This window comes from Aythya marila, assembly GCF_965140915.1.
Source record: "Aythya marila genome assembly, chromosome: 3".
Classification (NCBI taxonomy): Eukaryota; Metazoa; Chordata; class Aves; order Anseriformes; family Anatidae; genus Aythya; species Aythya marila.
Window position 1 is genome coordinate 59,174,023 of NC_139044.1, and position 13,448 is coordinate 59,187,470.

Here is a 13,448-nt window from a genome sequence, read left to right on the forward strand (position 1 = left end):
TACAGCCAAGCTATAGGCAGTTGGAAAGCAGGAACAAAGCCTTGGCGGTATCTGGCCTCCTAGAAGAGCCTTCCCACTCAGCTCTTCCCCTAGAGAGGGCCAAGCAGCACCACACCTCAGCTGCCAGCCTCCCTCCAAGAGAGAGGCTTTAAAGGAATGATTTCTCTTTACACGCTACCCAGTGTAAGGGCTATAGACAGATAGGAGCCCTCTGACTTTACAGAGTCAGAACTCCTCCAGATGGAAAAGTCTCTACCTTACATGCTGTCCCAAATTCCTGTTTCTTTCAAGGAGTTGCTACAAATAGGCAGAAATGTGTATCTCTTAAGAGGTCTAAGATCAAGACTGTCACTTCTCCCTCCAAGTATGAAACTAAGATTCTACACATCTGTCAGAGTAAGCTAAGAAATCCTGTAACAACTAAGGATGATAATGGTACATTTCTATTCCTGCAAACATCAGAGTGCAGAGATAAAATATCAAGATTCTGGTCAATCTTTGGAACAATAAACAAAGCAGGCAGAAGTTTCCCACTAGGGAGCTCTGGAAATCTCGCAACATACCAAATCTGTTTACAAGGGAGTACTGGTGGGTTAGGGGTCTTCTGGTCCAAGGGTTCTGTTGAGCTATTTCATTAACTAAACTTCCCAGAAGAGAGGAAAATATATCATCAATTACATTCTGGTAACATAAATCTCAGAACAATAAAGCCAGAAGAGAGGTTCCAGCATAGAAGCAGCCTTCAGAACTCCCTGTTTCCTGGTCACGGTCTTCAGAAGCCAAACCCAGCCATGGCAGAGCGTCTCCAACAACATTTTTGTGATGTCTGGAACGCTGACAGTCAGCACAGAGAGATCACGAACTAATGGATGAAGGAGAATGACAGACTGCTCATAGCCACTTCTGTACTATCCTATTCTCCATTAGCACTTCCTTTTTCTCTAGACAGTGTTTCCACACACACCTGGCTTAAAAGTACACGGGTGCTCCCAGAAGAGCAACGAACACCTACGTAGCATTTGCCAGAAACAGACACTGAAAGTGCCAGCCTAGGATACATTTGATACTGGCACGCATTTGATACTGGAATTCACATCTATGGTATTTCAGATTCTTCCTGAGGACAGCCTATTGTATCGAACAATCAGAAATTATGTCTACAAGGAGAAGTGTTGTATCTAGCAAAATCTGGCTAACATGGACGCGGACGCCATACCAAGGCAGTGCCAACTGTTGGGTGTTTTTTTTGTTTTGTTCCCAATAGCACAAAAGACAATGGCCCTGGCACAGAAGAGAAAACAAGACGAGATTCCAGCAGGGAGAATACAATGCTCCACAAGAACAGATCGCTGGGCTTGCATCTCCCATGTGCACTGCATTACAGTAACTCGACTGTTAAAAGAGCGATATGGCTTTGAAACCCAGCTTCTGGATGCTTTAGTAGGAACGTATTTCCTCAGACCTTATTTACTCACTAAATTAGCATAACCTACCCTTATCCACTCATTCACTGTTTCTTTTTCTTTTCAATTTATTTTTAAGCGGTATTGATTTTTTTCTAACTACCAACTGCATCAAGGATGCACTTGGTGAAAAAACTACCTGAGTTTGGGCTCTCCTACAACCAAAGCATGTAATGGTTTCTATTTTTCATAACAGAAAGAAGACTAGAGTCTCCTTTGTCAAGACTAATATTCCCTCCTTTTATTAGTGTAAATAACATTGCTTTTAAGAAGATGCAAAATTCATTCACTCCTTTTGATCATTTGATAAGTTTGAACTTTTGATAAATTGCTAGAAGCTTAAACAAAGAGTTGTGACTGGCAACATCAAACTTCAGTAAGGTAAATCCAACCTTCTACGTGTACTGAGAGTTCTTAAAGATTTCTAGGGTGGTGTTTTGCTTTTCTTTTGATTTTTGAACCTGTATGCTGACATTTAATAATATTCTCCAAGTTAGTCCATTCACAGTGGTTTCATAACATCACTGAAGACCTGTAGACATAACAGCATGGGAAACCTAAAAACTTTCCTAATCAAGTAATCTGCCTTGTGAAGTAATCAAAAAAAAAAAAAAAAAAAGAGATTACAGTTTATAGAATTGAAGACTGGCTGTTTGCTAGCATGTTACTGATTTTCCAGGGTCTTCTGATGACTGAAGTCTTACTTAAAGACACCAATACATGTTAGAGCAGTGGTTTAGAATCTGATAAAAGGGACTAGCAAATTGAAGCTAGGTGATAATGGAGCACTGACGTTAAGCAATGTATCCCCAAGGATACATAGCAAGAACCCACTGAAGACAGATGAATTCCTAGATAAATAACAGCAAACGCACCCTTCAGCTATAAGCAGCACATTGACCAAGGCTTTAAAGAAGAGCGAGATTACTAATTCCTACTCAGGAGATTATATCTCCACAAAGCATTTAACCCATGTGGAAATCCTCTGCACATTTGCTGGAAGTCTGAACATCAATCAAGATTATTCAACCCCTTGAAAAATATTATTTGAATATGCTGGGGGGGGCGGAGAGGGGAAAAGCATCTGAATATCAAAAAAGGGGAAATCTAAGAAATTTAAACTATATGCCATCTCCAGGTGATTTGGAAATAAGATGGTCCCAAATATAAAAACAGATCTTTCTCAATAATTTTAATGGGGCATGGCAAGCTCTTTGACTTTCCACAAGACTGTGGAAAGAGCCATTAGCATTCAAAAGGTTTACAAAACAACCTGTGAGTACAGCTTGAACAAACAGGATCTGTTTTATCCCTCAGCTGTGTTTCCTACAGACCACAGTCTTCAAACGGGAAGGTTATTTACAAAAAGAACAAACATCAATCTGTTACCCCTGACAATGGGTAAGTACTCATTCATTCAAACTTCATAAAAGATTAAGTCAGGAATCACTTTCAAAAGATACACTGATCACAAGTGAGGCTACCCACAGGTATTCTCAAAACGGACTAGACAAGCAACCTGGCAAGTTTTAAATAGATGTCACCTGCCTAGAAGTACAGATACGGATGAAATCCAATTGCATTTATAAAATAACAGTTTCCCTATGCTCCCTCAGCCATGGCAGATCCAAGTTGCTACATTTACTAGGCTGGGGCCTCTCTGCTACCGCTTAGAAACCCCGCAGCTGGTGGCTTTTACGTGTTCTCCAGACTTTCTGCAACTTCTGCCTTCACAGTGCGGACAGCACAATCCTTATGTGGATGAGACAATCAGTGATCCAGCGTTTCAACATAACTTCTTTCTTCAAGAGAATACCAACAACTCCAGCCCATTTGCCACTAAGACTGCTAACAAACACTCTGAATTGAAGGCAGACACTGTCAAACAAACACCAAAGTAACACTGAGGGCTAAATTCAGCTGCAACACCTCAGAGAAGTTCAGTTTGTCAGAAATTATGAGGTATCTCCATTAACAGTTCACAAACAGGAAACTGTGAAATACTGTGCTTCGCTTTTCTGGAAGCAATGAAAACTACACAGTTTAATAACATTATCAAAAAATTAAAACGCAGAGAAAGTAGTAACACAGAAGCACAGTTACAGCCATTTCCACGATACACTGGGATCCTGCTCCAGATCTTAAGTTTATCTGTCTTTCAGTAAAAGTGAAGAGTAATGAACCAAAAGTGCCTTCTAGAATTTCACTGTACTTAAAGCCCCATGAAATAAATAAATTAAGTCTTAGACTTAGCAGACTTTTCTGTACAAACTCAGAACTTCTAGTAAAGCGTTGTTACAAAGCACCCCCATCAGATGTTCCTGTGTACTTTTATATTTATTTTTTGCAAGCCCCAAGCTGCGGTCCCCGAGGACAGACAACCACATTGACCACGTCAGCAAGGAAAGGGCCGGACGCCGGAGATCAGGTGGCCGGCCCCAGCAGAGCCACGCACTGACATTTTTGTGGCCCAGCCAGGCGATTTCAACTCCCCGGCGCTCAACGCTGCGGCTCGGCAGCAACACCGTGAGCTGCTACCACAAGCAGCGGACAAACACCCCCGGCAGGGCCAGACACAGCAAAGGCTTGCCGGGAACCTCCAGCTAAGGAGAGCGGAGGCTATGGGGGGCGGTAGAGAAGCCGGCGGCCGCTTCACCAGCCACGGAGCTGCCTCAGCGGAGCCCCCCCCCCTCCCGGTTGTCCCCGTCCCGGTCCCCCCGGACACAGCGGCGGCCCGCCCCTTACCAGTCGCTAGATGAATGGGCTCGGCCGGGCGGGGCGGGAGGCGCGCTGGGCAGCGCGGGGGCTCATCCTCAGTGACACCGGGGCAGGGCCAGGCCGCTGCGGGGACCGCGGCACCTCAGCGGGAGGAGGCGGCGCCGGCGGCCGGTGCCAGCGGAGCAACGGGCGGCGAAGCGACGGTGGCCGCCGCACCCCTGAAGAAGCCAGCAGGCGATTGGCCGAGGCGCCGCCGCGGCTCGCGCGCTGATTGGCCCGCCCGCGGCGGAGCCCGGATTGAGTGACAGGGACGGGAGGGAGGGGGCGGGGCCTGCGCGTCGCGGCGGTGGGGTGGGAAAGGGTTAAAACAAAATGGCCGCCGTGCTGCCACGGGAGGGGGGTGTGAAAGGGTTAAACAAAATGGCCGCCGTGCTGCCACGGGGGGGCGCGCAAGGGTTAAACAAAATGGCGGCCGCGGGTGTTGAGTGTGGGGAAGGGTCGTCGGGAAGGAGAGGGTGGAGGAAATATGTTTGAGGTGTTTTAGGGGTTTTTCATGTCAGTTTTCATGGGAAAAGGAAAATTGTGGCCACGCAGCTAGAAGTGCTGGCTGCGATGTCGTGAAACACTATCGATTGGTAGAATGAAACAGGCAAAGGATGCGGGCCCCTGCCTAAGAAAAATGTTAAAACCATTTCGGGAGAATTATTATCAACATCTGAGGCTGTCCCAAAGGAAGGTGAAGAGATGCAGCTTGCCTGGATGTGAGCAAGGTTGCTGACAGGGCAGTACCTCTCTGGGAGGTCTCAAATACAAATCATTAAATAACCCATCTGCGGATCTCTAGGAAATAAAGAATTAAGAGAAAGCATCCAGAAGGCTTTATCCAGATGGGTATTCCCAAACCAGTGTAATTTCTCACTCTGACACTGTGAGTGGTCCACTTTATATGATACGACTTGATCTTTGTAAGGCTTTTGACACCAACCCACAGGGCGGTCTCATAAGCAAACCTGTACACAAGGATTTCAGATACCAATCTTGCAAAGTAATTCTCTAAATCACCTACTTAGAAAGTATCTGAAGTAAACTCCTGTTCTTTTTTTTTTTTTTTTTTGGGGGGGGGGGGGGGGAGGGGGGAAGGATGATGTAATAGGAGGTGCATATTACAGTTTAATCTGGAATAGGATTTGGGTTTTGCCTTTTTGGGTGGGAAGCAAGGAACCAGACAAGTAGTACCCAGTGTAAAATAGAAAAAAAAAAAAAAAGCACATCACTTTTTCCAAAACAGAAAGGAAAGACAGGCTATATTAATGTTTATGCCAATTGCCAGAATTTTTCTGTATTTATTTAAAGCCACAATTTTATCACCAGAGTAGTGAAAGCATTAAGGAGTTTAAAACAACCTAGTTGTTTTTTAACCACAAAACATTTGAAGTTGAAAAAAAAACTTCATGTGTATTCTTCAGCAGCAGTTTAATTTGGGGAAAATTGAGTATAAATTGTGTGTAGGTGAATCACAGGCATTTTTTTACTCAGGCCATCTGCCCCAGTTAATGTGAACTTTGCAGTCTGCCTTTTGAATTTCACTGTACAAAGGTTCAGTTTGCCAGCAGTCATTCCTCTTCGTAACTAACCCTGCATGCTGTGTGAGGTTTATTTATGCATTACTTTCCTAGTGATAGCTTCTTTCTGCTTCAGTCATGAACATGTCTCAGAGGTGGCCTTGCTACAAGTATTCTGCCAGCTGGCCTACAAACAGAAATGACCATCTGGGGAGATAAAGAGGTCCAAATACAGCTGAAGTCAGCCATAAACAATGCTTTGTTGTACAATAATAAATTCAAGTGAATAGCTTGGGCAGGCATCCTTTGGAGAGGTAAACAGCACAGTGGAAAGATCAAGGAGCTTAAAACAGAACAAGGCCCAAGACAACAGTGGTAAATTCTATATGAAAAAAAAAAAAAAAAAAATTCTAACATGCTGGAGTGCCTTTTAGGTACTTGCTCTTTCACACAGCTCAAAATACAATTGTAACAAATAGAAAACTACAGGGGACACAGAAAACTTTGAAAATAATTATGAGTTGTGAATAGGACCTGATGTAGTCCATTGGGTCAGACTAAACCTTGGCAGAATAACCAACAGTCTTTCAGCAACGGGTTTCAAAGCAAAAGTTTGATCTCCTCTGCAGGAGTTTTAATATTTTGGTAAAAAGGCAGAATATTAACTAGTTTACCTACTGTTTATTGTTGAGGCTTTTCTACTTGCTTTCAGCTCAAAGGCCAGCAGTAGAAATTCCTTCTATCTTGCATTGCCTCTGCAAGAGCAGACAACTAATGAATGCAATTCACAGTATCAGGATGATGTAGTTTGATTTGAGGCAATAAAATAACTTGTAATTAAACAAAAAAAGATAACTCAAACCTCTGTTTAAATTACTGTTTTTGTTCATTTTGTTTTTGTTTTTCAGCAATGGAAAATTACAACATCGTTGTGGAAAATATACTATTTTAAGCCTTTCAGAAGGCTTCATCTCCAAACAGTGGGTATTAAAAGACTGTAGCAAAACACTGAAGAGTATTTTCTAAGTGGATGATCCAATATATCAAGATTTTGGGATTCTTGAAGTGTGTAGTACGCATCTGAGAGTTTGGAACTGTTTTTGGTTTTGTTTTTGTTTCAGGCTATGGTGGCAAGGTCTGAATTATCACAAATAAACATGTAATTGTCGGATAGGAAAAAATGTGTCTCTGACCATTGCTGTTACCTTTTATAGTAGGAATAGACTTGTAGCCAAAAATCCCTCAGAAATGGAAAAATTAATACTTAAAAAGGAAAAACAGTATACTTACCCATCTCCATAATTTGCAGAGGAGCAACAGTTTAGAGTCTTAATTAGCTTCCAGAGTGTATTTTTTTGTGTTAGTATGCATCTCAGTTCATTGACTGTTGAGGGAGCTGTAGATTGACTGTGCTCCAAATGTGTATACTCATTTAAGGTAAGGGGAGATTAACCTAGGCTATAGGGCAGACATTATCCCATTAGGCAGCTTTCCGGCAATCCATGAATCCTTTCCATCCATCCAGAACAGTCTGCTGAAATACTGAGGTAAAGTTCTATGCCTTTTCTGCTGCACCAAGCTTAGGTCAATGGAGGAATTAGGGGAGAAGGTGTAAGTCGTTGTAAAGAAAAAATGTACTCTGCACTTTGTGCTATCACTGTAACAATCTCATAACAGATTATTGAAATTGATTCTGAATGTTGAAAAAAGATAGTAATTACTTTTATCAGCCAGTAATCCAAAAGTTCAGACTATATATCAAAAAGGAACATAATTAATCTTTTTCCATTTCAGCTACACTAAGAATCTGCTGATGGATTTCTGCCTTCAAATTTCTATTTATGTGCCTCGGATGGCCTAATTATTACCAGTGTCCTCTGGAGCCTTGAGTAATAATTCTTATTGGCAGCAGTAATACTCTCCGCTGAAAAAAAAATAATCAACTCCAGGCTTATCTACTGCTGATACTAAATAAGTTTCCAGCGATCTTTTTGCTTTATGAACTTGAAAAGAGCAGAAGAATATAAAATATTTGGAAATTTGTATTACAAAGCTAACAGAGGAAGATTCACTATAGCACCCTTTAGTAGGTAAAGCTTGTGCTTTGCAATGAAAAATAAATAAATAAATAAATAAATATTTATCAGATAGCCACACATTCAAAAAAAGCTATATTTATTACCACTAAAGGATGTCCAAATCCATAAACAAATGTGCATCTTGCTTTAAGAAACCCTATTAAATCAGAGAGACAGGTTTACTGAATTCTATATACCAATAGTGTCTGAGAAAATGTGGAGAAGTCTGAGGATAAAATAGCATGGAAAGGAGGATGGTGACGTGTGGAGACTCCCTGAAGTCTATTCAGTCTGCTTCAGAGCTTCCCTGTGAAGGTAAAGTAGGAAATGAAGATGCAGTGAGTACCAAGGAGCTATCACTCAACGAGTTTCAGCAAAGCAGATTCTTCACCGTGCAAGACTGGGAACTCCAGCGTAGCCAAGGCATGTCAGATACTCTAACATCTCTTCTTTAATGTGTGAGATCTCCAGAGTGTCAAATTAGACCTTGACAGCATTTCTGGTATCCAAGGTATATTTTATGTTACTATGCTAGTCCAGACACACAGAAACAGTCACAAGCAATGCAAACTATGTGCAATAAGAAAGCAGTCCTGCCTTTGTACAGAATTGCAGAGAATGTACAGAGAATGAAATCTCCACAGCCAGTAGACACACCTTGCACTTACCTTGCAGTGCCATCTACAGTCTAAAAACTCGTGTGACACACAGATGACACCACAGTACTATTTGGTTAGCAGCTCAGAGTTAGCAGAGTAATTCTGCAACAAAACTTGAGAGCACTGCTGTTTTGTTCATACTCGGAGCTTATTGAGTGTCCGAGGACTTAAGGATCTTCTCTTGAGCTAATCCCAGCTCTGCCAGTGGCACACTGAGTATTGTGTTAGATACTGGGGGCATGTTCATATTTCCTCATTCCCAGCATGATCTGTCTCCATACAAAATCCGAGAGAGAGTAGGCTCCTCAGCTAGGACTGCTCAAAACAGGAATTTAACTTACCTGCTTTAAATCGTCCCTTGTATGAGCCAGTTTCTGATCACTGACTCAGTGCAAAATAGGATGGAATATGATTTTGTTTGTACAAAATTGTATTGAAACCTGTGAATGAAAGGCTGTATATGAAATAATAAACGTTTCACTACTTACATTTTGAGATTCACTTGCTTTAGTGTATAATGAAAGTACAAATGAAGATGCAGGCAAAAATATAAAAGGCATGAGAAAAGTTTCTTTTTCTACAGTTTTTAAAACAAAGCTGTGCCAAAATGGAGGAGAGCAGAGGAAAGGGGGGTGTTAAAAAGTAATCCCACTCTCAAGTAATTCCAGCTTACCCAGCTATCATCTAGGACCACTTTAAAAAGGTCATGCATATGCACATTTATATTCCAGACAATATATCAGGAAATATATAGAATATTTATTTGAAAAATAAATGCATTATTGATTTTTTTTGTTATGGATTTCAAGTTTGATTATAGCAATTTTGATGCATCTGTCTGATTTTTCTGCTGCAGATTCTAACTACAATACCAAGCAGCAGCGTATTTATGAACCACTGCTTTACAGTGCATAAATATACACTGTACATTTTTTATCACCACAGAACCGTGGCTACCGTCTTCAAGGTTACTGAAAATTTATGAGTATTTTTCTCGTCATGAAAAATTCATTTTCGTATGCTACTGAATGTTCATTGTGTTTGGTACAGTGGTTAGCCACTAGATGCCACTGTCGAGACACATTTGCTTTCTTTTCATCCTGCTTCTCCAAAGTTAGTCAAGAAAACCAAAATAATAAAATAATAATAATAATTTTTCTAGTGAATATGGTATAGTGTACTGAACAAGAACAAAGGAATATTCTTTTCAGACTACTGCAAGTAAATGATTTCATTTTGTATTTAGCCATTTTAAATAGTTGTGGTACCATTTAGAGCCAGTGAATTCATTTCACCTAATCACTACCTATCCAAATATTACAGATACAAAATTGGGAACAGAAAGTGAGATTTCTATTTAATGTTAGTTCTTCCCTAGTTTTTGCCAAGGTCCACTTGTCTGGGAATATATGCCTTCCTTGCTTGGGTGAGAAACTCCCATTCCTTCTCATAAGACAGAGAGCTAATAACCAGCAGCCAGGGGAAAAGGAAAGGAGCCCATAAACTGGACCATTCTTCCCCCTGCTTTTCCCAACAGGGAAGAAAATAAGAAATTTCCCATTATCCTGCAGGTTTTGCATGGAGTAGAAGGACTCCATCAGCTATCTGGTGCATCTAAATGCATCTAGATTATCTAAAGCAAACCTGCAATCCTATTTCTAGACCTTGGAAACTGCAAATGCCCCTTAGTCATGTGCAGTTCTGAATGAAGATGTGTCAACACATTCCCACATTTGTCTGGTCTAGTGGTTATCTGAACAGCTAGCCTCATGCTAAATATTACTCAGCTCTTGACGAGGTGCACTGCAGGCAGCGGGATCATTTCTAGCCTCAGGAGGTCTGGCAGAGCAGGAGGCTGACCTGAAGTGCAGACAGGGAAACAGCAACCCCGTGCTGTAATTCTGATCCCATTCTGAGCAAACACAGTGCTGTTTTAATGAGGCAAATAAAAGGACTTGTGCTCAAAATCTCTAAGTAGCAGTTTAATGAAAGTTACTTCAAAGAGTGAAATAAAAGCTGTAGTATTTCAAATTTTAAAAGATGGTAAAAATGCAGAGGCATTCATTCATTCTTCATTTTAAAAGTCTCTCTCTCTCTTTGTTCTTTCTTTTTTTTTTTTATTCTTTTTTTCGTTTATTTTTTTAAAGACTTTTAAATATATCTGTGCATATATCCTCCCTGTTGCTGCTCATGAATTTGGTCAGGAGCAAATTGCTTCCAGAACATGAGGCTGCTACTTCTTGAAAACAGTCTAATCAGCTTGTTGCTTTTTAAAACCTTTTTAAACAGAATAAACCTGGGAGGGCAGATTACATGCATGATCAAATTAAGTTTTTACCAAACCAGTAAGCACTTGCTCAGGTCAGTGGGGATGTTGTAGACCCACATCACAAGACCTACACTGCATCCTGAAGTGATGTGGATTTCAAAAGTACTCTCCTTTTCAACCCAAAGTAGACCAAATCTTGTTTTCACCAGAGCCTCACAAACCTAATTTAGCACAGCAGAGCAAACTGCAGCACGGACACGGGAGTGAGCATCTTGGGCAGAGGACAGGGTGGAGAGGCAGAAGAAAACCTAAGGGACCTGCCCTGCTCCCAGGGAGCGCCTGCGGCTCCCACTGCCTGGCCCTGCTGGGTCCTGACACTTGCTTTATCTCAAGGAAGAGACAGTAGGAAGCAGTAGGAAGTGTTATTTTTCCTTTTTTTTTTTTTTTTTTTCTCTCCTAGTGATTAGACTTAATTGTTTGCAAGGTAGCCCTCCTTGCTCTCTCAGCTCTATTTTTGTAGCAAACAATCCAAATGAAGAAAAAAAGATCATTTTTCATGTCGAAGTTCATTAAGCAAATTTGATTCAGCTCTCCTTCCCCTCGCCCCACCCCCCCAAAAATAAATAAATAAATAAATAAATAAATAAATAAAAGGAAAGGAGCAATGTAATTCAGGAGCCAGTTTTTTTCCTATACTTCAGTAACATCTTTAATGAGCTGACCTGTGAGAAATTATTTTTGTACACCTTTTGGTTCCCTTAGTGAAAAGTTTTCAGCAATGTCTCACCTCAGCATTGTCTTATGTCTTGACTCAGCTACACAGCAGCACAACAAAACCTTTATTATGTCCTTACCAGTGCAGGCATATTTTAGCCTAAGTGACGTTATGCTGTTCTTCCACCAAAGCACTTGAAAAGGAAAGGCTGGGGCAAAAGATACTCAAAGGTGGTATTGGGAGCTTAGAGTCACATTAAGGAGTTTTCGAGTGATTGGTGTTGCCCTGCTGTGAAAGGGATGAGACACAATACAAGATTTTTGTAATAAACAGACCCAAATAGATGGGGTTTAATGATAATGTGCAGTGTGTGATGATTCACGGGTTACCCTGGAGGACATTGCTGTTACAAGCCTTCCTCTGGGTCCTTTTCTTTCTGCATCCTGCCTTTATGTGACTTAAAGCTTTGTGCTCAGCCATTTCAAGCCTGAGCAGATTACAGACAGGTTTTTCTCAACTCCTGACAAAAAGCCCTGTGTTACCAGTGCAGACAACATCCTTGCACAACCACGTTTTCCCTGTCCTCACACATAGCCCGATACCAAAGCTGGCGTGGCTTTATGCAAAGGCCAGGCTAAAGGAGAGGAAAATAACAGAAATTATAAAGGGTGTTTCTTCTGAAACATAGGAAGGTTAATCTGTCTGCTCCAGTCTCTTACGGAATGTCTCCCGTTAGCAGCTAGTAAATCTCCGATTTGGGACTCAGCTGCTTCTCACATGAAAATGGTATATGCCACTGAACCTTCAGATGCCTCAGCACCTGCAGATATTTTAAACTCATAAGCACTTGCAAAAAGTCATGTCCAGATGGTATCAGACTTAAACATAGTCTCTCTCTCATGCCAGGACTTGATTATCTGCTGTCTTGCTCTTTATATTGCTTGTACTGCTTGTACCTTCTAATTTATACCTCTGTAAAACATTGCCATTTGGGTAAGGTGACACTACACGCACACCTGTAAGTGGCTGCATGGGATATGAAGCAGGAGAAAATTAGGTCTTTGTATCCCATCTGTCCTGCAGGAGGAAAAAACAATCTAGAGAGAAAAGGAGAATAGGAATTGCCAGCCAACTAGGACAGCAGGAGATAAACAAAACTATTATTCTCCCATCACTCAAGGAAGCAGAAAAAAGCAATCTGTAGTGGACTCAGACACTTCATTTACGACTGCTTTTCACAGATCCCAAGATGTAAGTATTTCATGTAAGAAAGTCCATTAAAATGTTTTCAGGAGTTTTCTTCCTGAAAGCATATGAACCATCGTGATCCCCCTACCTTCAGCAGAGTGCTAGGTCACTCTCAGAGGCAGCAGTGATTCATTCTCTAGCATGCTTACATGGCACTTAATCAGTCTTTATCTGTGGACAGCAAGCACAGCAATGCCTATTCCAATATAGCTGAAACGCTAGGCATCTGCCTCATGCACCTGAAAAACTGGTAGGGAGCTAATTTCTTCTCTCAGCACAAGAGAGAATAGTCCCAGTGCCTCTATCGAGCTGCAAGAGAAGTACTGGAAAGATTCTGAGTAAGAAACTGATCTGCCAGCTGCCTGTGCTGTTTGCATGGGGAGGGAGGAGAGCAAAGGAAGGGGACAAGACAGACTCTTGTGAGGCTGAGCTGCTGGGAAAAGCTCGGGTCTGTGACCCTCTCACATGCCTAATTGGTCTTTTTTACCAGTATCTGTAGTACTCATGCAGCAGTTCTCATTTATGGTGTTTGTACATATTTCAGATGTACATATATACAGTTTATAATCTAATCATATACACAAATGCTATACCGGCCCCTAAACAGAACTGGCTCAATGTACTGTCACCCACCAATGTGTGACAGCTATGGCCCTTAATGCTGTTTCACCTCAAAATACTTTCTTGTTTCCTCCCTGCCCACCAAATATACCAACATTTTAAGTCTTCAGGATAA

The 13,448-nt window shown here is 41.5% G+C and overlaps 1 protein-coding gene across 3 annotated transcripts in view; it reads right to left on the reverse strand.

The window, feature by feature from the left end:
- Nucleotides 1–4,378, reverse strand: part of IBTK (inhibitor of Bruton tyrosine kinase) — a 52,972-nt gene extending 48,594 nt beyond the window's left edge. For all 3 annotated transcript variants that reach the window (XM_082756620.1, XM_082756621.1, XM_082756619.1), the window contains exon 1: nucleotides 4,209–4,378. The gene's annotated coding sequence lies outside the window, so the exon portion shown is untranslated. The remainder of the gene's footprint in view (nucleotides 1–4,208) is intronic.
- Nucleotides 4,379–13,448: the final 9,070 nt, after the last annotated feature.